General features: G+C 40.1%; 1 protein-coding gene and 1 non-coding gene across 6 annotated transcripts in view; one reads left to right on the plus strand and one right to left on the minus strand.

Annotated features, from left to right (window-relative positions):
• MARCHF10 (membrane associated ring-CH-type finger 10) overlaps nucleotides 1-25,219 on the minus strand; it is a 239,954-nt gene that overhangs the window by 191,502 nt on the left and 23,233 nt on the right. The gene's annotated exons all lie outside the window — the stretch shown is intronic.
• Nucleotides 7,678-7,784, plus strand: LOC128571357 (U6 spliceosomal RNA). Its single transcript, XR_008375787.1, has one exon. It is a non-coding gene; the product is annotated as a U6 spliceosomal RNA (small nuclear RNA).

The raw sequence follows: 25,219 nt of genomic DNA on the forward strand, positions 1-25,219 counted from the left end.
TAAATGCATTTTATTTTATAGGTTTCATAAAGATCAAGTAGAATTAAGTACAAATAACCTACTTACGGGGAAGACTTTGGGAAGAATAACAAAAAAGGGAAAATATCCAGTTCTTCTTTTTTTTTTTTTTTTGGTAGAGACAGAGTCTCACTTTACTGCCCTCGGTAGAGTGCCGTGGCGTCGCACAGCTCACAGCAACCTCCAGCTCTTGGGCTTATGTGATTCTCTTGCCTCAGCCTCCCGAGCAGCTGGGACTACAGGCGCCCACCACAATGCCCGGCTATTTTTTTTTGTTGTTGCTGTTCGGCCGGGGCTGGGTTTGAACCCACCACCCTCGGTATATGGGGCCAGGGCCCTGCTCACTGAGCCACAGGCGCCGCCCTCCAGTTCTTCTTTTTAAGAAAGTGTCACTCACTCAAAAAAAATTTGACTGAGAATCCACTACGTGCTCCTATCAGAAAGCCTGGAAAGCAGAATTTTATGTGGACTTCTACCTATAGAGTCAAGGGATTACAAACCTGCAAGGGAATGATAAATATCAAATTCAGGATAGAGATTATCAACATGGAGGGAGGGGACATAGGCTGCTACAACTGTGTAAGTAATATCTTAAAGCGAGGAGTGTACACATGTGTATTTTATTTTTACTTCTATTTTTCCTATGGCTGAAACATCTCATAATAAACTTTTCATTTGTTAAAAGAACTAGTTAGGGTCTGTGTCATGAAGGAGTTTATATTTTAACGTAAGAACCTCCCTCCCCACAGACATAAACACACAGGTGAAATGGAGTAAGATATGTTACTGAGTTCCTACCTGAAGGAGAACGTCCTGGGAACCAATCTTTGTGAAGTTAATCAAATAGAAGAAGAAAAATTATGCATGAACTCTGCTAAAAAAGGTAAATTTAATATTGGTATAGACTTTCATCTTTAATCAAGGTGATTGCTATGGCCTGGATGTGTCCCCCAAAGTTTGGGTGTTGGAAACTTCATCCTCAATGCCACAGTGTTGGGAGGTAGGTCCTCGTGGAAGGCGTTTAGGTTGTGAGCCCTCTGCTTTCATGAATGAATTAATTTCATTATCTCAGGAATGGGTTTGTTATCTCAGGAGTGGGTTTGTTACACACACAGAAGTGAGTTTGGTGCTTTCTCTCTGTCTCTCTCCCATGTGTTCCTGCCCTTTTGCCTTCTGCCATAGGATGACTCAACAAGAAGGCCCTCACCGGATGCAGCGGCTTGATCTGGGACTTCCCAACCTCCAGAACCATGGGCCAAAAACATTTCTTTTCTTTATGAATTACTCCGTCTCTGGCATTCTTTTATAGCAGAACAAAATTGACTAAGATTAAAACAGTGAACATACTCGGTATCTTTCTTGCTTTGTAAGCGAAGACTTAATAAAGATAATGCCCCACTTCATGCTGACTTTCGATGATTCCATCTCCAAACAGGATACTCTATAGACTGAAGATGCAAATGTGAAGGGATATGAGGCAAGGTGGTAAACAGCACGAGGTGGGGGACAGGTGAGTTTGGAGGCAGGCTTGGGTGGACAGGAAGTAGGAAATGAAGCAAAAAGAAAGAGAAAGAGAAAGAGGGGGGAAGAAGACAAGCATTCAAAATTCACTCCACTCTAAGACTAAATAAATGAAAGTTCAAAAACAACAGCATATGTTCCCTGACTTCAAGGAACTTAGAGAAGCATTTACCTAAAGGTTGAGAATGCTTAGAATGGTATTCAGTGTGCCATATGCTTTACAGGGATGGTCTTACTTAATTCACACACTCAGCTCAGCACTCCTAAGCCCAGGTTTAGCAGAGCAGTTCTGTAATTTACTTGTCTGCAGCAAGGACAGAACCAACTTCATTATTAACCACTGCCCTCCCCAGGCCTGAGACTTCAGTGGATGATGGAACTAATGATGTCTCCTGGAAAACTTTGTCTCTAGAAGGCGGAAGGGTTATTCGTCTATCCCCCAGTCCTCTCCCCAGGTGCCATAGGTATATTTTCTGACTCTACTACTTTTTCTAGCATATTTCCTTCCCTTCCTTTCCTCCCTATTCCTTTTTTCAATGCCCATCTTCTCCTTCTATCCCATTCCTCTCCCAAAGCCTACAAAAACATATATTCAAATAGAAAGCTATGTTTTTAGTTTTCCAAATTTTCTTCTTCCTTTGTAATTTTCCCCCCAATTCTGTATCATTCCCATGGGCTCAGAAACAGAGTTTAGTACTCCCATCTTTAGGAAAAAAAATAGTAACTATTTTTTAAAAACCTGTCCTTGATCCCACATGCTCCTGCAACCCTATTTCTCTATTCCCCATTTACAGCAAGTCATCTTATAAAAAGTTGTCTTCATTTCTCACCTCCCATTCTCTCTTCAACCCACTTCAACTGGCTCCTGTCCCACTCTGTGCTGATATCTCCCAAATTTATATTTCCAGTCCCAGCCTTCTTTCTTAACCAGCTGCCTCCTTCACATCTAATTTGGAAGTTTTACATGCATTTCCAAGCTAACATGCTCCAGGGCAAATCCTTATTTTCCCAGCCTGACCTACTCCTCTCCGAACTTTCTTTATCTGGCAAATCACTCCATTAGGAGCCTAAACCAAGGGTCTGGAGACCGTCTGTTTCCTTGGCCCCCAATATTGAACCCACTAAGTACTATCCATCCTACCTCCAGAATATCCCAAATCTGTCTGCTTCTCTCCATCTGGATCCTCAGCCAAGCCACTGTCACTCTTCCTGGAATTACAGTTACAGTCACTTTATATAATCCATTCTCTACATAGTAGCCAGAGTAATATTTTAAAATGCAAATCAGATAATATCCCTCTTCTGTGTAAAACCCTTCAGTGTCTTTCCTTTAAGTTTAGCATAAAATCTAGTCTTCAAGGCTCTACATGATCAGGGTTATGGTCCTTTCTGTGACTAGAGGACCCTCTCCCCTGTTCACCAAGCTGCAGCCATACTTCTGACCTTTCTGTTCTTTGAATATGTTAAGCTTTGTAGCTTCTGCTGTTTGCTCCCGCTGCTTGGATTATGAATTCCCTTGGTCTTCCACAGCTGGATTTTCTCCAGTATTTGGGTCTCAAATGCCACCTTCTCAGCCTTCTATCCCATCCAATTTCACTTACGTACTCTCTATCACTCTGTCCTCTTTTCTTTTCATAAGAAAACTTACTGCTACCTGACGTCCTAGACACTAGAATACAAACGCTGTGGGAAATGGAACCTTGTCTTTCTTGCACTTTGCCACATGCCCAGCATCTAGAATGATACCTAGCACATAGTAGGCACTCAATAAACATTTGCTTAATCATTCAAAGCTAAGTTCCTTGAAATCTGGGACCATTATGACTCATAAACTGCTATGCAACTTTTCCCAACTACTTAATCACCTTGTCACATTACAATCTCTCAAAATATGATTCATGGCGATTAAAACATATACAACATCTCTACCTTAAAAATTCTGGAGAGACAAAGGGAAAGAGAAGAACTTAATGGATGTTTTCATTTTAATAAAATTTTATTATGCTAAATCTAACAATTATACTAACTGCAATCCCCCAAATATGGGCATCCTTTCTGGGTTTGGGGTCCAAACTTTTGAACTGATAGTGTTTGACAAGTCCCAGAGGCAAAGCATTTTCCAACCTCCATAGTCTATCACCCTGGTCTTCCATTGCCCCTTCACTTGGTGAACTAGAGGAGCAATGAGTATTTGTTTTGAGAATCTTTCTCTTCTATCAAGGAACAGTATGCTCTGAAGAATTTTCTAGGGTTTCAGAATCTATATTATGAAACACTTTTGAAAAGTGGGTTATGGGAACTTTTCTATCCACTCTGTGTAACTCTAATAGATTGTGTAATGCCTCATGTAGGTCCTGGACGCTCACCACCCACATCTCCAGTCTAAAACTAGGTTATGAGTAAAATGAAAACTCTGCAAAAAAAAAAAAAACCCTTTAACTTCTCATAAAGTCCTCAGCTCAATTCACATCTCACAGGCATGGAAATACAGATTGTGTAAAGAAGTCAAGAACCTAAATAATTATTCAGCTAGCAACCAAACGGTAATAGACACTCCCTTTGAAATTGTGGAACTTCTCATTTCCACACAAAAGCAAAGAGACGATACAGTGGCAGAGTGACGTTAGCAGGCGAAAGACTGAAAGGATATTTTCCTTAATTACTGGATAGCTCCTGCCTGGCTTTAACCAGCTTGAAGCAAGCCTGCCACACACACCCAGAGTTTGGGACGTTAGGTGGGATGGAGTGGAGAGGCTTTATCTTGTGAACCATGGATAGCTTGGGAAAGTGCCCAAGTGAAAACAATTGAATACCAAATAATTTTCCCACAAGGCTGGCAGAGCTCTCCAAAGACTGTTAAAATCCAACTACTTTGTAAATTCTATGAAGACATCTTTAAAGCCCTACTCTCCCCCCTCTAAATGTCTTCACTCCAAGAAGTTATCTTGGGAAGATATCATTATCTTCAAACCACAACAACAAAGCTCCTAAGCCTCCCCATCCTGAAATTCTTGAACGCTGTGCTCCACCCTAATTCAGTTTAGGAAACTGATAAGCAGCTGTAAAAATAAAGTGTAAAACATTCTCTCCCATTCAAATCGGTGGCATAATGTGCACTTGTTTAAAAAAGGGCCAAGAGATTGTTCTTTTCCATTTTTTAAAAAAGGTGATGGACCAAAACACAGCTAAGCAACAATACATATTACAAAGCAATTTGTGCGTCCACTAGTTTGTATGTAGCTCATGCCTGTATGTATGTATTTACTTAAAACTTGTATTATCAACATTTTAACGCATCCACAAAAGTAGAGAAACTGGTACAATGAACCCCACAGGTACTCAACATCTAGCTTCGACGATTATCAACATAAATCCATTCCATTTTAATGTTCTTGCAATAAAACACAAAATCTAGCTGTGAGAATATTTCCCATGTATAACATTTAATTTTTTACAATACATAATAATATCTTTGGATTTTTTGGTCAAAAGAGTAAAAGCTCACAAATTCTGACTCATTAGCTTCAACCCTATCCAAACTACTGAAAAGCTGCAGTATACAACATTTTTTTTTTTATGGGAGAAATTTAATATATATTTTTTTCAAAGTTAATACTTTGTTGGGATTTATTTTTTTTAACATTTGGATCCTTTATTATCCACATAAGATCTTTAAAATGTCATTGCTATCTTAATATTTTAACCTCCTGTTTTTAGTTTTTTTTTTTGTTTGTTTTTTTTTATTGTTGGGGATTCATTGAGGGTACAATAAGCCAGGTTACACTGATTGCAATTGTTAGGTAAAGTCCCTCTTGCAATCATGTCTTGCCCCCATAAAGTGTGACACACACCAAGGCCCCACCCCCTTCCCTCCATCCCTTTCTCCTTCCCCCCCATAACCATAATTGTCATTAATTGTCCTCGTATCAAAATTGAGTATATAGGATTCATGCTTCTCCATTCTTGTAGTATACAACATTTTTAAAGGCACTTTTATCATTTGCAAGTGAAAGAGTATCATAAAAGTATTGCCAAGGAGAGGTCCTGTCAGATTTGCCTTAATAAACACATACGCAAATGGTAACTGTAAAATTAATTATCTTTGCATGCAAAAGGTGCTTCTGGAATAATTAAAGATGTATTAATCATCTCGGGCTGCCATAACAAAATACCATAGACCTGTGGCTTAAGTAACAGAAATTTATTTTCTCAGTTCTGGAAGCTGCATGTCTGAGATCAGGGTGCCAGCGCAGTCGGATTACAGTGAGGGCTCTTTTCCTGGCTTGCGCACAGGCACCCTCTCTCTGTGTCCTCACATGGCAAAGAGACACCAAGTTCTCTGATGTCTCTTAAAAGGACCCTAATGTTGTTATGAGGGCCATTACATAGAGGGCTAAAGCTACGACATGTGATCTTGAGAGGGAGGACGATTCAGTCCGTAGCAAAAGGCAAGTTTTTCCTTCCTCATTTCTTCATAAAATACAATTACGTGGACATTATTTACTTGCCTGGCAAACCATTTTTCTTCATGGTGAAATACAAACTTTAGACAAGTTGATAGCAAACAAATCCCGTATTAGATACATATTTTTAATAGGTTTCACAGCATGCGAAATAACCTGCCGCTGTTGCTCTTCTCTTTGGGGATATATTTTCCCTGAAATAAACTCATTAGGGACAACATGGGTTTGACTTGTGCAGGTCCACTTATATGTGGATTCTCGTCTCTTTTCTTTTTTCTTTTCTTTTCTTCTTTCCTCTTCCTCTTCTTCTTCTTCTTCCTTTTTTTTTGAGACATAGTCTCTGTTGCCCAGGCTAGAGTGGCATGGCATCAGCCTGGCTCACAGCAACCTCAAACTCCTGGGTTCAAGTGATCCTTCTACCTCAGCCTCCTGAGGGGCCTGGGACTAAAGGCACCCACCACAATGCTTGGCTAGTTTTTCTATTATAAGTGGAGACAGGGTCAGGCCCTTCCTCAGGCTGGTCTCAAACTCCTGAGCTCAAGCAATCTTCCTGCTTCAGCCTCCCACAGTGCAAGAATTATAGGTGTGAGCCACTGCCCCTGGCTTATAAGTAGATTTTCTTCTGCTTCTGCCACACTGAGACAGCAAGACCAACCCCTCCTCTCCCTCCTCTTCCTCAGCCTGCTCAATGTGAAGATGAAGAGGGTGAAGACCTTTGCGATGATCCACTTCTACTTCATCAATAGTACCCTTATGATTTGCTTAATAACATTTTCTCTTCTTCAGCTTACTTTCTTATAAGACCACAGTACCTAATTCAGATAACGTGTAAAATATTTATTAATTAACTATGTTATTGGTAAGGCTGCCTGTCATCAGTAGGCTACTCATAATTTAGTTTGGGGGGAGTCAAAAGCTACATGTGAATGTTCAACGACAAGAGGTGATTAGCACCTTTTTTTTTTTGAGACAGAGTCTCAAGCTGTCGCCCTGGGTAGATTACCATGGCATCATAGCTCACAGCAACCTCTAACTCTTGGGCTTAAGCAATCCTCTTGCCTCAGTCTACCAACACCTGGCTATTTTTTGGTTATAGTTGTCATTGTTGTTTGTCAGGTCCGGACTGGATTCGAACCCGCCAACTCTGGTGTATGTGGCTGGGGCCCTAGCCACTTGAGCTATAGGCACCAAGGCAGTGGTTAGCACCTTTAATGTTGTTCAAGGATCAACTGTAATAATGGGTAGATAGGAACTGGGTGAGAGGGGAGACCTACTTTCACTATAAAGTCCAGTTTGGAATTTATACTTAAATATCAAATCTCATTAAATAATGCTCAATAGAAAGACTAAGATCTTCTGGCTCGGCGCCAGCCACATACACCAAGGCTAGCGGGTTCGAACTCAGCCCAGGCTGGCTAAACAACAATGACAACTGCAACAACAACAAAAAATAGCCAAGCGTTGTGTTGTGGTGGGTGCCTATAGTCCCAGCTACTTGGAAGGCTGAGGCAAGAGAATCACTTGAGCCCAAGAGTTGGTGTGAGCTGTGATGCCATGGCACTCTACCCAGGGTGACATAGTGAGACTCTGTCTCAAAAAAAAAAAAAAAGACTAAAATCTCTAAAAGTAACCTGGGATGAAACCTTGCTTGTGTTTTGCTAATGATTGGTGATTTGTGCTTGCTTCAGAAGAACATATTCTAAAATTGGAACAATCCAGAGAAGATTAGCATGGCACCTGAGCAAGGATGACGACCAAATTCATGAAGCGTTCCATGTTTTTTTTTGTTTTTTTTTTTAAAGATCAGTATTGTTTTTTATTGGCAGAAATTTTTTCCATTCCTCAGCCTAATTTCTTTCTTTTTTTTTTTTTTTGGTAGAGACAGAGTCTCACTGTACCGCCCTTGGGTAGAGTGCTGTGGCGTCACATGGCTCACAGCAACCTCTAACTCTTGGGCTTACGGGATTCTCTTGCCTCAGCCTCCCTCCCCTGGAGAAGGTGTTTCTGGTTGTTGAGATAAATAAGTACTCACCCTCCTCAATCGCCCTACTCACTGAGCCACAGGCACCGCCCTGACCTCAGCCTAATTTTTAACCTCCTCCATTATTTTTTTAGTCTGTAAAATGCAGATAATATTACCTACCTTCACTAAGTGGTTATAAGGGATGAATAAGACAATAGTATATACAAAAAGCTTGGCATTGTGTTTGGGATAGAGGGAGAGCCAAATAAATGGTACTATTATTAGCTTTGCATAATTGAACTTCAGCAATTATAATTAACTACACTTGCAGAATCTGAGTAAAAGGTTGCTTTACTTATTTATCTCAACAACCAGAAACACCTTCTCCAGGGGAGGAAGGTATTTTTTAGAACTTTTCTCAGTGTTAGTTTGCATATCTTCAGGGTATTTTAAAAAGTGCTAAGCAGTTTTTCTTAGCACTTTATAGTATCCTTCTGGTTCATAGGATTTTTGTAGCTTATTTGCCACTTACATAAGAAGCTCTGTCTTTGCAGGAAATAGTGGGAATATTTACCAAGTACTTTTCCGAAGTAAGTTAAGTAATAAGAAATTCAGGCAAGGTTCTGGGGATACATACATAGTGCAACAACATAAATAAGGGGTCTCCATGTAATATACAAAACCACTAAAAAGAATAGTTTACTTCCCCAGTGGTATATAGAAGTTTCCTGAATGGACTCCCCTTAACCATTGCAATCTCAGTGATAAGCCCAGCTGGAGCTGGTCGGTAGCCCTGCGGTGCACCAAATGAGACAGCCCAGCCTCGGTTGGCCTCTATTTCTCATTTATGGTAAGGAAAGCCGTGTTTGCTTGAGTGAGTGTGAAATTCATCTGTTGATTTCAAGGGGAAAGCTAGAGGTCAAAGATTAAGTGAGAAGATAGAAAATCTTTCAGTAAAACATCACGGAAGTGGGGATAGGGAAATGATGAAATGATACTCTTGAGTCCCGTTTCCCACCCGTGAGGTGCTTGAGAAGAGTGGGCCAGGTTAAAACAGAGCGAAAATGTGCCAAGAAACAGAAAGTGTTCAGTCCTGCTTTGTGATCACCTTGCTTATGGAAAACATTTTCTGAGCCTTGAGAACTGTGAAGGGGTGTTGGAAAATTGTGTGTTTATGAATAGTGTAAATCAAATTTTACTAATTGAATTCTAAAATGGGGGGTGCGGTGATTAGAAAATTAGGGAGTCAAATGCTTCGTCAGTGTGAAGCCTTGCCAGCTGCAGCAATCGGTGTCATAATGTATCCCTGGGTGGAATTACAGTGTACTGATGCCAGCAGCGTCCTAGTTCATCAGATTTAGTAGCATACCGGACAGCCATGCAAGCTTGGTGGGCCTGTGACTGTGTGTTACAGGAGGTTATGTTCAGTCTTTTTCATCCTAAAGGTTGTCACCCAGTGTTCCTCAATCCTGAGTACTGGAATAACCCCTTCTAAAGGTGAATACAAGTTCTCCACTGATTCTTACATTTACTTAAATTGTTTAAATTATTTCTAGCATGTATGATGTTATCTTAAAGTGCACAAAAAAATAAAACCAAGTTCCAACTCCTAATATTTATAGTCTTATAAACCAGACTTTTTTTTTCAGATTAAATTTAAACAAAACTATGAAGACAGTGTGGTGTCTGTGGCTCAAAGGAGTAGGGCGCTGGCCCCATATGCCGGAGGTGGCGGGTTCAAACCCAGCCCTGGCCAAAAACAGCAAACAAATGAACAAAAACTATTAAGCCAGTGATATTTAAATTGACACTACTAATTTAATGAGATGGATGATGTTATTTTGTCGAAATGAAGAATTTATTTATTTTATTTATTTATTTTTTTTCGTAGAGACAGAGTCTCACTTTATGGCCCTCGGTAGAGTGCCATGGCATCACACAGCTCACAGCAACCTCCAACTCCTGGGCTTAAGTGATTCTCTTGCCTCAGCCTCCCGAGTAGCTGGGACTACAGGCACCTGCCACAACGCCCGGCTATTTTTTGGTTGCAGTTTGGCTGGGGCCGGGTTTGAACCCGCCACCCTTGGTATATGGGGCCGGCGCCTTACCGACTGAGCCACAGGCACCGCCCGAAATGAAGAATTGATTACAACGTAAAGATGAGATGGGTTGCCTCAGGTCAGATTCTTTTGATTTTGGTATATTTATAAAACTATCTCAATCAACTTATCTTTATTAATACCACTGTATTCATGAAGGTCATCTAATAGTTCAAATAAAGAACTATAGGTGAGGCTCGGTGCCTGTAGCTCAACAGCTAGGGCGTCAGCCACATACACAGGGCTGGGGGATTTGAACCCAGCTTGGGCCTGCCAAACAACAATGACAACTACGACAACAAAAAAAATAGCCGGGCATTGTGGTGGACACCTATGGTCCCAGCTAGTTGGGAGGCTGAGGCAAGAGAATTGCTTAAGCCTAAGAGTTTGAGGTTGCTGTGAGCTGCGACACTACAGCACTCTACGGAGGATGACATAGTGAGACTCTGTCTCAAAAAAAAAAAAAAGAAAGAAAGAACTATAGATGAGCATCATTCCTACCCACACTATGGTCAACTCATCTTTTCTCGTTTTCCAGGAACTAGTGGAATGCTGCCCCATTTCAATCTGATCACAAACACAATTCAAACATGAACAAAATCATGAAGCAGTACTCAGAAAATGATCGTCTCGTTGTTTGTGAAATGTTCTATGGTAGCCCTTTCCACACATAGCTATCAAGCACTTAAAGTGGGCTGATGCAGCCAGAAATAGAATTTTTAAAAAATTCCAATTTAAATAGCCTATTGTGGCTTCTGTATTGGATAGTGCAGAGTTCTAGTTCATACATTTATTATTATTTTTTATATTATCATGGAAATAAAATCACTAGCTATGTGAGTGGGACGTAGGGTTAACCTCTTTAACCTTCCCTGCCTTTATCTGTAAGGCATATAATCACTTAGCACCATGCTGGACAGGAACAAGACTCAGACTCTAGGATTGTGATTGGATGATAGGCCTCAAGAGGGTTTGTCACCCCTCTTCAAAATTTTCCTCAGTGTTCCCTCAATCCATCCCTAGGTGTGATTATTCTTTGAAACACACAATTGACATTTTCTCTATCTTATGTGAAGTGTTACTAAAGCATCATTAGACAATAGTTGCTATTTTTATTTATCTATAACAGGCAAACTAAGTAAAAGCAGTGTGTTAACCATGCAAATGTAGCTGCAATTAGTCACCCACCACCCAGCCTTCTGCCTTCCAATAAGACTCCCCCCAGCTCCCCAGCAAAGAGATCTCAAATAACTGTCCTCATAGATGCATCAAACAAGGTGTTTAGGACCTCATTTTAATTTCTCTGGAAAACAGGAAGCTCAGACCCTCTTAGTTTGTAGTGGACTGTGATGCGACAGGCTGTGTCACACCATTTATTGCCTCTGATTCTGCTCCCGTGGGGGACGCTCTGCCTTTCCCCAGGCCCATTTTCAATCCCATTTTCTGCTCCCAAACACTGCATCATTTGCCGGAATCTGCTTGAGCTTCTCTTCATCTACGAAATAGTTCCCGACTCTCCCAGATAATACGTATTTTCTCCATCCTTGCCTCTATCCTATACCTTACACAGACTTCGGTGATAGCCACCGTAAATGAAAACATTTGTCTTTTACCTTGCTTTATGGATTGAGCGTGTCCCTTCTTCCCCCAAAACTATGTTGAAGTTTTAACTCCCAGTGCCCCAGGGTGGCCACTAGGACTGTTGTCCTCATAAGAAAGAGACAGGGACACAGCCGCACAAGAGGAGAAGGCGACAATGGAGGCAGAAATTGAAAAGCTGCAGCTGTTAAGTCAAGGAACGCCAAGAATTGTAGAGAAAATACAGGAAGCTAAGAAGACAAAAGGAAGGCTTCTCGCCCACAGCTTTCAGGGTGAACGTGGCTCTGCCATCACCTTGATTTCAGAATTCTAATATTCAGAACTTTGAGACAATGAATTTCTGTTTTTTTTTAAGCCACCCAGTACAGGTAATCCCAGAGTTACAAACATCTGACTTCTGTACAACTTGAAGTTATGAATGGAGGTATTACATTAAGTCCCTGAATTACAAACGTCCTATGGACAGATGACTCTCATTTACAAATGGAGGCTGTTACAGGTAATAGTAAATATACTTATTCTAACTTACATACAAATTCAACTTAAGAACAAACCTACAGAAGCGATCTTGTTGGTAAACCGGGGATGCCTATACTTTGTTAAGGAAGCTCTGGGAAACTAATATACCTAATTAGACCATAAGCTCCTTGAAGACAAAGGCCTTGTTTGATTTATTTACAAGTTCTTGGCAGTTGTTGCACTATCTGAACCAGGAAGAGGGGTAGAAAAACTTAATTGGACGGATAAATGAATGAACGCAGTAGCCCATCCTTTGGCCTTAATCTGGTCTCAAATTGGAACTGCAGAAAAATCACTTTGTATTCAGTGCTGCTCTATGACCCCACAGGCTAGGGAGGGGTTGCACAATTCTACAGTTATGTCATGTGGTGACCTTTAATTATTTATCACTGTCTAATTTCATCTCCATAAAGTAAGTCAATAGAACAGTGAAACTCCATGCCATCTGCTAGAAAAACCACTACCATTGTGAGATTCAGTGCTCACTCTGCCAAATAGCAGAAGCCATAAATAACTATCCTCTAGATCAGGGGCTGGTAAACTATGGACCTCTAGCCAAGTCCAGCCTGCTGTCTGTTTTTGTAAATAAAGTTTTACTAAAACACAACCATGCTCATTCATTTACGTATTGTCCATGGTTGCATTAGTGCTACAATGAACATTGAGTGGTGGTGGTTGATAGCAGTTATGATACAGCCTATAAAGCCTACAATATTTACTATCTAACCTCTTACAGAGTGTTTGCTGAGTCCTCCTCTAGATAATATACATTGGTAGACATTGCCAGAATGTTTCATATTAAGTGATAAAAATCTCACCTTGAAACTGAAACCACTCATTTTATCTCACTTTGGAAGATTCTACACTACTAGTGTTAATGTAGGCATGCCAGAAGGAAAATTATATGTAGAAAATAATTTATTTCTTCCTCAAAATGAGAGCCAGGGGTTAAAAAAAAAGTGTGAGTTTACTTATGTGTGTATGTGAATAGGCGGGGGTAGGTAGAGTAAATTCCAAGCACATATAGCATATGCGACTTACACAATTAGGTGCTCTCTACAGGGAATTTTTGAACTATATCCAGCTACTCAAATTGGAGAGCAGTGAGAAATGGAGAAATGGATAGAGATCTATTTATTATGAAGTCCAGGAGGAGAAATGCTGTTCAAATGTTTATGAGTACAGTGCTGCCTGCAGTTTTATTCCTTCTGGAAGGTATTGTGGAAAGTCTTAGCCCTTTCCCGAGAGGTCCCTTATGCATAGAGTACATTCCTGCCAGTTAATCCCATCATCCAGGCCTCAACTGATTGGGCCAAGGTCAGAAGCTTGATCCAAAGGTCAAAAGCCTATGGAACAGCCTGGTATAAGTACCCTGCCCAGTCGGGGTGGATACTGGCCAAACCCACCGCAAGGTCTCTCTGGGGACTTTAAACTGGAGACATATACATATGGAGATGGTCTGCAAATCTACGTATCAAGATTAGCCAAAGCAGAAACAGCATTTCATTGTAGTTGTCACCACCATTCAGGGCAATTGGTACTAAGAGAGAAGTAGAAAACCTGGATACAAAAGTAACACTGTGTCCTGCATAATGTTGCCACTTTGAGATGTCTGATTGTGCCATCAGCCAATGGCCTAGTTTGTCTCATTTTTGTTACTCTTCATAGATGGGTTTAGTTCATGGCCAGCCAGCTCAGTTTCCTATCCTATCACTTCAACCATGCCCTTCTCAGCCTCTATCCCCACACTTTTTGTCCTTTATCTGCAGCTGCCTGGCAAACTCTAACCTTCAATCAACCCAGCCATGCACTTCTGTGCTCCCACATGCGGACAGTTTAGAGCTGCAGAAAAATATATTATGATGGCATTAAACGCACATGAATGCCTGGTTTCCAAACTCAGCAGAGCCCACTTGTCTGTTTTGGAAGTTTCTTTATGTGTCAATATTTGACTCCCTTTCCTGTTCCTCAAGGTGATCCTGTAAAGCCTCAACATTCACCAGGCTTCTGTTTCCATGACTCACTTTACTTCCTACCTCAGAGAAAACAGAGGTTATCAGGACTCAATTTCCAGACTCCACTCACCAATTGATATAAACCTACAATCTTGCCTTCCTGCTTTCATGTTCCTAAGGAAAGATAAAGCTTCTCCTGTTTAAAGCTAATCCCTCTACCTATGCTCCAAATTTCAAGATCTACTATTCTGGTTTTTGTTGTTCTTTTTTTTTTTTTTTTGAGACAGTCTCACTGTGTCGCTCTTGGTAGAGTGCTGTGACATCATAGCTCACAGCAACCTCAAACTCTTGGGCTTAAGCAATTCTCTCACCTCAGCGTCCTGAGTAGTTGGGACTACAGGCGCCCGCCACAACGCCCAGCTATTTTTGGTTGCAGTTGTCATTGTTGTTTAGCAGGCCCGGGCTGGGCTCAAACCCACCAGCCTCGGTGTATGTGGCTGGTGCCCCACTCACTGAGCTACAGGCGCTGAGCTTAGACATCTACTATTCTTGATTCCAATCTTATCTCTGTGCAATATTCCCCGTCATTCCCAGATCTGCCATTTCTCCCAGGTCCATGGTTTCTTTCCTTGAGCATATGTATAAGTCCATGTCTCCTTTCTTTAAAAACCCTTTTTTGACCCATCATAATCTACTGGCTGCCCTCTGATTGAACTCATTCATTTTAAGGCTGCTCACCTTAAACAATATAGGAAAGTCTGGTCAATGTGGAGAACTGAGGTGATTTAAAAGAACACTACGGCTTGGTGCCCATAGCACAGTGTTACGGCGCCAGCCACATACACCAACGGTGGTGAGTTCGATCCCAACCTGGGCCAGCTAACATAACATTTACTCTCCAACCATAGTGGCCTTCCTGCCACTTCTAGAACATACTACATATGCTCCAGTCTCAAAGTCTTTGCATTTACCCTGCTTAATACATAGAGTGCTCATTCTCCGGACAGCACGATGACTCTCAATTCATTCAGGTTTCAATTCAAGTTCTGTTTCGAGAGGCCTTCCCTGCCTACCCTCCTCACTAATGTTCTATCGCCTTACCCTGCTTTCTTTTCTCTGGAGCATGCATAGCTATCTGGCATTTTCTGGCATTATATATTGTGTGTTTACTGACTGTCTCTCCCTCCAGTGAAAGCTCCACAATAGCAGATTCTTTATTTTGTTCTATTTCCTCAGTTGTTCAATAAATATTTGTTCAATGAATAAATGAATGGACAGATGAACTACAGAGTGTCTATACTTAGCCCTGCTGAACCTCCTAAGAAATGCATGAAGCAAATACCCTGGGAACACATGGGGAAGCACATCTCATCACACAGCAGGGCTAGGTATGGGGCAGCCTAGTGGCGAATTCAAGGCATTTACTACACCCCTGCCATTTAATTCAGAGAACATCAAATGCTTTTTACTTTAAATGTACCCACCCATGTGATAGATTTGCTTTCCCACCTTTGATCACTAATGCTAATACCTTAGTGTTCACTCACAGGGCCAGAAGTACTTCTTTCCATGAAAGAGCAAGTCTACAAAAGGCCACACTATCACTCTCCCCTGTGCACCCAACTTTTCTCATTTTTTTTCCTTTTCCACTCTTTCACATGGTAACAACCCTATGAAGTAAGTATTATGGCCTCCTCTTGATCTCATTTCATAGACAAGAATACCTCAGCTTAGAGAGGCTAGGGAGCTCACCCAAGATCATACAGCCAGTAAGGGTCTGAGTTTGGATTTGAACTCAGATAGGTGGATAGTGCTATGGGTTGAGCTAGGTCTCCCGACAAAAGACATATTAAAGTCCTAACCATCCAGCACCTTGGAAGGTGACCTATTTGGAAATAGGATAGTTGCAGATGTAATAGTTAAGATGAGGACATACTGGACTTGTAGGGCCTGGAATCCAACATGACTGGCATCCTTATAGAAAGAAAACCATGTGAAGAGACAGGGGCCCAGGAGAGCACCACATAATAATGGAGGATTAGAAGCCAAGAAGCACCAACGGCGGCAGGCGAACCACCAGAAGCCAGGAAAGGGCAAGGAACAATTCACCAACAGGTATCAGAGGGAGTACAATTTTAGACCTCCAGACCCAGAACAGGCAATATATTTCTGCTATTCAAAGCCACCCAGTTTGTAGCACTCTGTTACGACAGCCCCTAATGCAAACAGCAGAACCACCTTTCCTCTATGCCACACTGTTTTAGATATTTAGGACTGGGTTGGCTCACGCTGCCCAAGCAGAGAAAGGATGTGTGGTGAAAGGGTCTGGAGACCATTGAAATCACAAAAATAGAATCACAAAGTACCTAAACCATTTTATTGACATCATGATATCCATGAATGTAACTAAGTCAGTCCCTGAGTTCTCTAAGTACAAGTTAATTCATTATGAAGAGTATACTAGAAAAAAATCAAGTATTCTCCTTGGGGGCCTCTTCAACATGTGTTTGGTTTTACCTACCTCCCAACTCCCTTTTCAGGATGATACCCATGGACCTCCCTAATTATACCCAAGGTGCTTCCCTCTTCTGTTCTTTCTTCTCCCCACCCCCCTTACCCCAACAATCACTATTGTTTTACCTGGTTTATTCTGGCTTCACTTTTTTTTGGAGACAGAGTCTTACTCTATCGCCCTGGGTAGAGTGCCGTGGCATCATAGCTCACAGCAACCTCAAACTCTTGGTCTCAAGTGCTCCTCTAGTCTCAGCCTTCCAAGTAGCTGTGACTACAGGCACCTGCCACAATGTCCACTATTTCTAGAGACAGGGGTCTCACTCTTGCTCAAACTGGTCTTGAACTCCTGAGCTCAGGCAATCCACCTGCCCCTGCCTCCCAGAGTGTTAGGATTACTGGTGTGAACCACTGCTCCCAGCTTGTTGGTTTCACTTTAAGTTAAGCAGTGGCATCCAAAAGGATCTCTTTAATCCTGCTGGAAGAAAACAGAGCACCAAAAAATCTAATCCCTGCTCTGCCACTTCAACCCATATGTATTCCCTTGACTAATGTCATAACTTTCCCTACTGCTGTCAAGGCACAGAGTTCGGGGTGGGGAAGGCAGAGAGAGACAAGATCTGTGTAGCAAGGAGAGGGTAAAAAGGAACAGGCGAGTAGAACTGGAGGGTCACCAGCCTTTTCTCCTGGAGTAGATGTGCCCAAGCCTCTTGACCCTTGGGAAATAAAAGCGTTTTCTGTTTCCTTGCCTTCTGCTCTCAATCTCGGGTATTCTGATTTTTGGAAGTGAAAAAAATATTTTGATCTAAGCCATATAGCCTTTTCCTCCTTACACTGGAGCTGTAGAAAACTCATGGGGCAGGTGTGGAAAGCAGCGGCAGCAGGGTGGGTGGGTACATAGGGTCTGCGTGTCTATAGCTTGTGCAGTTCTGTAGCTATGGCAACCACATGCAATGCCACTTGCATAGCATCGTAACATGGCCCCAGAGTTACCCTGGCTCTTCACCTATTCCTCTTCAGTGCACTATCTGTGCTGCTGTTTCCTAGCTACCGTACACATAGCTGGTTTATTTATTTTATTTTTTTTTAATTGTGTGCTTAAGTATTGTTTCTTTCTACTCTGCTGTGCTTGTTGTCACTACACCTTAGTTCATCTGATAGCAAAACTAGATAGCAAACCACAAGCTCATTTCTTACAGATTTTGTTCACCGTTCACAATTGTCTGTACTTAAACACATAGTTAGAAAGATTCTTGAGGCCCTGGTCTAGATGAAATGACCGCTTGAGACTTTTTCTAGTTCTAAAGGTCCATGCTGGGCTCTGTCAGAGCTAATGATACTGTCAATTGACTGCCTGCCTACTAAAGAGCTTTTTTTTTTTGCCAGTTGTTAGTATTTCCCAACTGTAGTGGTAGTAAAATTAAAGTAAAATTTATTAATGCAATCTATGCAAATATATTATAGCCTATGAAGCTTGGACACAAGTAATTTATGCACATATACCCCATAAAAGAAAGTTGCATTGTGTTAATTCTGAGAATACATAAACAAATGGTTTCCTTTATTTATTGTCAAAAACAATCCCCAAATCCTCAGAAATATTCCTTCTGTAATTAAATTTAAATGTTTTTTAAAAAATTCATGGGGGTTGGTGATTTACTATGTTCATATTTTAGTTTCCTTATGTTTGGTCATTAATTGTGGTATCATAAACAGCTAAGATTTAAAGCCCTTCGCCAACGTGGGCCCAAATAGAAGCAACTTATGAGCAGCCTCCCAAAGGGACTGTAAAGCAAAATACACTTATAATTGAATTAACTTGGGAAAGGATTCTGGGAAGATGATAGCGTCAGCAGCACAGTTCTTCATTCTCTTTGAATCTTCACATCGAAACAGAGACAAGCCGGGCACAGTGGCTCACGCCTATAATCCCAGCACTCTGGGAGGCCGAGATGGGGGAACTGCTTGAGGTTAGGAGTTTGAGACCAGCCTGAGCAAGAGTGAGACTTGTCTTTATTAAAAATAGAAAAATTACTTGAAAGGCCGAAGTGGGTGGATTGTTTGAGTCAGGAGTTCAAGACCAGCCTGAGTCAGAGCGAGACCCTGTTTCTAAAATATAGCCGGGCCTTGTGGCAGATGCCTGTAGTCCCAGCTGCTTGGGAGGCTGAAGCAAGAGAATTGCTTAAGCCCAAGAGTTTGCGGTTGCTGTGCGAGCTATGACCCCACAGCACTCTACTGAGGGTGACAAAGTGAGACTCTGTCTCAAATTAAAAACAAAAAAGAAAAATTAGCCAGGTATTGTGGTGGGCACCTGTTGTCCCAGCTCCTTGAGAGGCTGAAGCAAAAGGATCTCTTGAGCTCAGAAATTTGAGGTGGCTGTGAGCTATAACCCTCTGGCACTGTAGCCTCAGTGACAGAGTGGGACTGTCTCAAAAATAACCAAAAAACAAAAAGCAGAGTGAACAACAGAGAAAACTAAAAATCCATGAACAACATTACTACAAAACTAGGTGACAAGCTGTCTCCACAAAATATAAGTGCATGGGGACAAACCCTCTGCCACACACCAGTATGGTACCAGTGCTGTCTGTGAGAAAGGATAAGGAAGCTGCATTGGATGGGTCTAAAAACAGGAAGACCAAAAAGTAGTCAACAGGTATTCAATGGAGAGAGAGGAAAGGCCCTTCAGAGAGCAGCAGCTAAAACTGGGAGGGGTTTTAACTAATACTAATGTCAAGCCCAGGGGAAAATGGTCTGAAGGTACTGCAACAGCTTCACTCCTAGGAATTCTCAAAAGAGATCTGCCAGGTTTCCTTTGCAGGGAAAAGACTAACACTAAAGAGAAGCTGCTTAGAGTAATTAAAAATGGAATAGAATGTAGACAAAAGATAAGGGAAAGAAAAGCTCAGTCTACAACAAAACATAAAGTATCATGAAGCAAACTGCCTTGTTTTTTAATACTCCTCCAAATCAACAGAGGGAGTTTTGTGAAGTAAGAAAATCTTTCCTCAATACCACTTTATAACAAAAGTGCAGAAAAACTAACTTCACATTGAAAGAAGCAACAGAAAAATATCAAGGTCACAGAGTCTTCAGAAGGGAAAAAGAAAACTAAAGGAAGCAAGGAGCTAAATAACATTGCTACAGGCAAGGAGAGCACCCCAGAAAGAAATGCCCCCAAAACAGATCAAAACTTAAACTATTAGTTCTAAATGAGACAAAAGACAACAATACAAGATATGAAATAATAGAAATAAGAATTAGAAACTCAGAAACGAAAAGACAGAATGCAGGAAATAATTAGAAATAAAGCAAAATTAGAAGTACAGCAAAAAAAAGAAAAAAAAAAAAAACAGCCAAATTAGAAATAAAGCAAAAAAAAAAAAAAAGATATGAAGAGTAAGACCAAATGAGTCCAACAGTAGTGCCTAAAAAGAAATAGATGAAAAAGAAGAAAATCTTCAATGTTTATCTTTAAATTCAGAAAGAGACAAAGATTTAAGAGAAAATAACAAATATTGACAAATGACAAATAGTGACAATGAAGATCTAAAACACAGATAATAGATTTCCCTAAAGTAGAAGAAAAAGAAACAGAACAAATACTAAAACTGGATTCAAGAAAACTTTTCAAAAGAAAAAATTATCTGGGCTCCAGAGAAAAGAATATATGACTTGCAAGTGAAAGAAAATTATCTTCAGATTTAGTTTTTTTAGACTGTCACTCCATTCCTATAGCTAAGGAATGGAGGAAGTATGAGCCAAGTGTAAGGGATATAGGGAAACTGTTAAAAATGGATAAGGCCGGGCGGCTCCTGTGGCTCAGTGAGTAGGGCGCCGGCCCCATATGCTGAGGGTGGCGGGTTCAAACCCAGCCCCGGCCAAACTGCAACAAAAAAAAATAGCCGGGCGTTGTGGTGGGTGCCTGTAGTCCCAGCTGTTCGGGAGGCTGAGGCAAGAGAATCGCTTAAGCCCAAGATTTAGAGGTTGCTGTGAACCATGTGATGCCACGGCACTCTACCTGAGGGCCGTACAGTGAGACTCTGTCTCTACAAAAAACAAAACAAAACAAACAAAAAAAATGGGTAAGGCCTTAAGGAATACTGCTCCATGAGCTTTTCCCAAGGAATCTAGAGAATGAGTATCAGACAACCAAAATGACTAGTGAGATATCAACGTAAGGACTAGTGGTGAGCATTAAATACAGTTCCTGGTGCAACTACGACTAAATGAGGACTAAAAGGGAGAGAGTATGATGTATAATGCTGTGTGCTCTCACAATGTAGACACAGAATAGCTATAAAAAGTGAAGAAGAGCACAGGCAAAGTAAAAATTTTAAATGATTTTATCCCTTAGTATCGCTGTTCTGAGATTGTTGTATGTATTGTAGGAAATGAAACAACTGAGTACATGTGGGATATTCCCATTCTACAATCCCCTATCTCTTAAATTTTTTTTTTTTTTGGGACAGAATCTCACCAGGGTTGAGTGCTATTATATCATAGCTCATAGAAACCACAAACTCCTGGCCTCAAGCCATCCTCGTGCCTCAGCTTCCTGGGTAGCTGAGACTACAGGCACCCACCACTATGCCTAGCTAATTTTTTCTGTTTTAGTGGTGATAGGGTCTCACTCTTGCTCCATCTGGTCTCAAACTCCTGAGCTCAAGCCATCTAGCCTCCCAAAGTGCTAGGATTACAGGCTTGAGCCACCCCAGCCCAACCCCCTATCTCCTAGAGACAGGGCTTCTTGGTATGGGAGAAAGGGGATATGGATGGTGTAGAGAAGAGTGAAAAGAAAGCTCTAAAGTCCTGAATTTGAATCGGCAGTATCAAATAAACTGATAAGGTATTTCATCTTTACGTTTATTTGTATGTGTGCATTTCCTTTTTCTGTCCACTGAAAATATCATCCATTCTATCTGTTGACAACAATGTCCCACTCAGCAGAAAGGAACATCCTCATCCCCTAGAATGTGATTTTGAAATATCATTTCTCATTAAAAGAAATCAGGGCATTTGGGGGAAATTGCTGGTTCTAGAGGTAGGAAATGTACAAAATGAACCATTCATCAAACTAGGCAGCAAGGTATCAAAGATTACCAGGATTGTGCCAAAAATACAAAGGGCCCTAGGTAAAGAAGCACCCACTGGCCAAAGATGGGGCAATTTGAGTTTTAATAAATGATAATACTTTCAATAATTAAAAGCTATCAAATATTTTCAACCCATGAGTTAAGAATAAGATTTCTAATAAGAAAAATGCTTTCTTTCAAAGGATAATAGGTAACTAATTTGTTGTTTTGAAATATGGTAAATAAAGAGAAAGAATCACAGATTTGTCCTGTCTTTTCTATGTGAATATATTACTGGGTAACAAAATAATAGACGAGAAGTGTATCTTTATAACAGTTTTACAACTAAAAAATGAAAACCAAAAGATAGAATTATAATATCACCATTTGCAAACCAATGAATTTAAAGATATAAATATTAAGCATCAACAGCTGCTAGTATCATGAAAAGATAAATAACCAGACATTATGTACTTTCTGTTGTCTTGCCAGACGCCAATCTCTTGGCAATATCCCCAAAAGAAAAATACCAAATACCACGTAATTCCTATAGTTTTGCCAGACACTTTGGAAAGGAATGAAACCCAAGTCTGATCCAGTCTCTAAATCGAGCAGCCAAATTTTAGGAAATACAGAGAACAGAGGAACGTGCTATATCTCACCTCAAGTATGCAATCAGCAAGGTTCAGACCACGGGAAACAATCCAGTTCAAAGAGTCTGATAAACCCTAGGATAAAAAAAAGCGAGGGACAGAGGGGAGCCTATAATGTAAAAGGTCATTGAAAAGCACATAACATTTTTTCAATGGGCAAGCCTTATCTATAGTACGTAGGGATGCACAATTTGAGTGAAAATTATGAAGGTGATTACTGTAAAAGGACAGTGGTTATTTATAGGAGGAGTGAGGAGTAAGGGGCTCGTGACTCTAATTGTACACACGGAAGGGAGTTCTAGATTGAGGGGGTAAAGTTCCATTTCTTGATCTTAATGGGGTTTCAAAGATATTTGCCTCAAAAAAATTCATTTAACTCGATACATTTTATGCAATTTTATGTATCTTTGTTTTATTTTACACTAGAAAGATTTTTTGAGAAGATAGTAATCGAGATTTTTATTTATTTTTTCAAAATTTATAAACACTATTTTAATGTATACTTCTGGTAAATATTAACAAACACATATTGTCATGTAATCATAGTCAACCCCTCCCCTCATTCCAAATCCTGGCTACCATTAAACACACCTATATGTTGGTTTCCTAGAACATCATAAAAATGGAATCATACAGTATGTAACCTTTTCAGTCTGTTCCTCCACTCAGTATAATGCTTTGGTATTCATCCAAAGTTAGCAAACTTAGCAAATTTCCATTTTATTGCCAAATAGTATTCTATTGTAGGAATGCAGCTCAGTTTGTTTATTGATTTACCAGAAGGATACTGGATTGTTTCCAATTTGGGGTAATTATGAATAAAGCTTCTATGAATATCTGTATACAGATTTTTGTCTGAAGATTTTTTTTCTCACAGACAAATACCCATAAGTGAAATTGCTGGCTGATAGGTTAAGTGCATGTTCAACTTTATGAAAAAACTGTCAAACCGTATTCCAAAGTGGCCATACCATTTTGCATCCTTAAAGCCAGTGTATGAGAGTTCCAGTTACTGTGCATTTTGCATGTACTTGATATTGTCATTTTTTGAGCCATTGTAATAGATGTATAGTGGTATGTTATTATAGTTTTAATTTGCATTTCCTTCATGATTTTCATGTGTTAAATACATGAAAGTATGGTCCTTTGCCATCTGTATATATTCTGTGGTAAACTTTTGCCCATTTTGTGTGCAAATTATTTGTTTTCTTATTGTTGAGTTTTGAGAGTTTTTTGCTATCCTGTCCACTGAATTACTTTTGTACATTTGTCAAAAGTCAATTGGCTGTATATTTATAGGTCTATTCTGGATTCTGGACTTTCTGTTTTGTCCCATTGATCTATGTGTCTATTTTTTCACCAGTACCATACCATTTTGAAATATGTAGCTTTTTATTAAATCAGAAAATCAGGTAGTGTTAATATTCTACTTTTGTTCTTTTTCAAAATTATTTTAGCTAAATTCTAGTTTCTTTCCTTTTCCATTTTAATTTTAGAAAGAGGTTGTCAACATATACCAAAATAAATAAATATTTAAAAAATTAATTAAGGAAACTAATTTTTTTACTATTTCTTTCTTTCTTTCTTTTTCTTGAGATAGAGTCTCACTCTGTCACCCTGGATAGAGTGCTGTGGCATCATCATAGCTCACAGCAACCTCAATCTCATGGGCTCAGGTAATCCTCTTGCCTCACCCTCCCCAGTAGCTGGGACTATAGCCACCTGCTACATACCAAGCTAGTTTTTATATTTTTAGTAGGGATGGGGTCTTGCTCTTGGTCAGGCTGGTTTTGAACTCCTGAGATCAGGCAATCCACCTGCCTCAGCCTTCTAGAGTTTTAGGATTACAGGGTGAACCACTGTTTCCAGCCATTTTTTATTATTTCTAAGTGGGCAGTTTTACTTCCATTTTTGGTTATCACTAACCTTTTTGTTGAGAACAATGATAAACTCTGGTTAGAACACAAAACCAATGGGACATTAGAGAGAAATCTAGGTAGCTAAAATTTTAGGATCATAAAATTCTCAAGAAAAGGGAATAGAAGAGTGAGTACACTTTCTAACTGCAAATACCTCTAAATGGCATTTGATGAGTCTAAAGCTGCACATGTGTATGGAGAGACACCAAAAAAAATAAAAACAGGTACTAGTAGAGGTTAAAAAGCTGAGCAGAGATGTAAGTAGTTGAATAGTCTTGGGAAGACAGAAGTTAGAGTTCAGAGTTTATCAGGTAAAAAGGACTTTGGTGAATGAACAAGATTTTAAATGTAAATTCCTGAAAGGACTATGCCCTAGAACAGTGGTCCTCAACCTGTGGGTCATGACCCACAGGAACTGTATTAACAGGTTATAGCATTAGGAAGGTTGAGAATCACTGCCTTAGAATTAAGAATAAACCCATTTTACCTGGGTAAAGGTGATATGCCCAAAGTCTATCTCACTGCCAAAAATCAAATTTTTCTGTAGAGATTAATATTAATCAGAGTCTTGTCATTTTTAATAGACAAAGTTTGGCAATGAATTCATTAAAATCTATAATGACAAGAAACAGAACCAAATGACTGAAAAATCAATAAACTAAAGAGACCATGGAAGTAAACCTATAGATAACAAACATCTTGAGTTTTTAGCCACAGATTTTTAAAAGTAACTGTGGTGAGTATGTTTAAGGAATTAGATGAACAGATGAATAATTTCACCAGAGAATTGTAATCAATAAAAAGTAATTAATTTAAAACCATACAATGGAAAAACATAATAACTGAAATGAAGAATTCAAAAGATTGGTTTAACCATATTAGAACCAGCAGAAGAGATTAGCCAACTAGAAGATAGGTTAATTA

The sequence above is a fragment of the Nycticebus coucang genome, chromosome 18 (assembly GCF_027406575.1).
Source record: "Nycticebus coucang isolate mNycCou1 chromosome 18, mNycCou1.pri, whole genome shotgun sequence".
Lineage (NCBI taxonomy): Eukaryota > Metazoa > Chordata > Mammalia > Primates > Lorisidae > Nycticebus > Nycticebus coucang.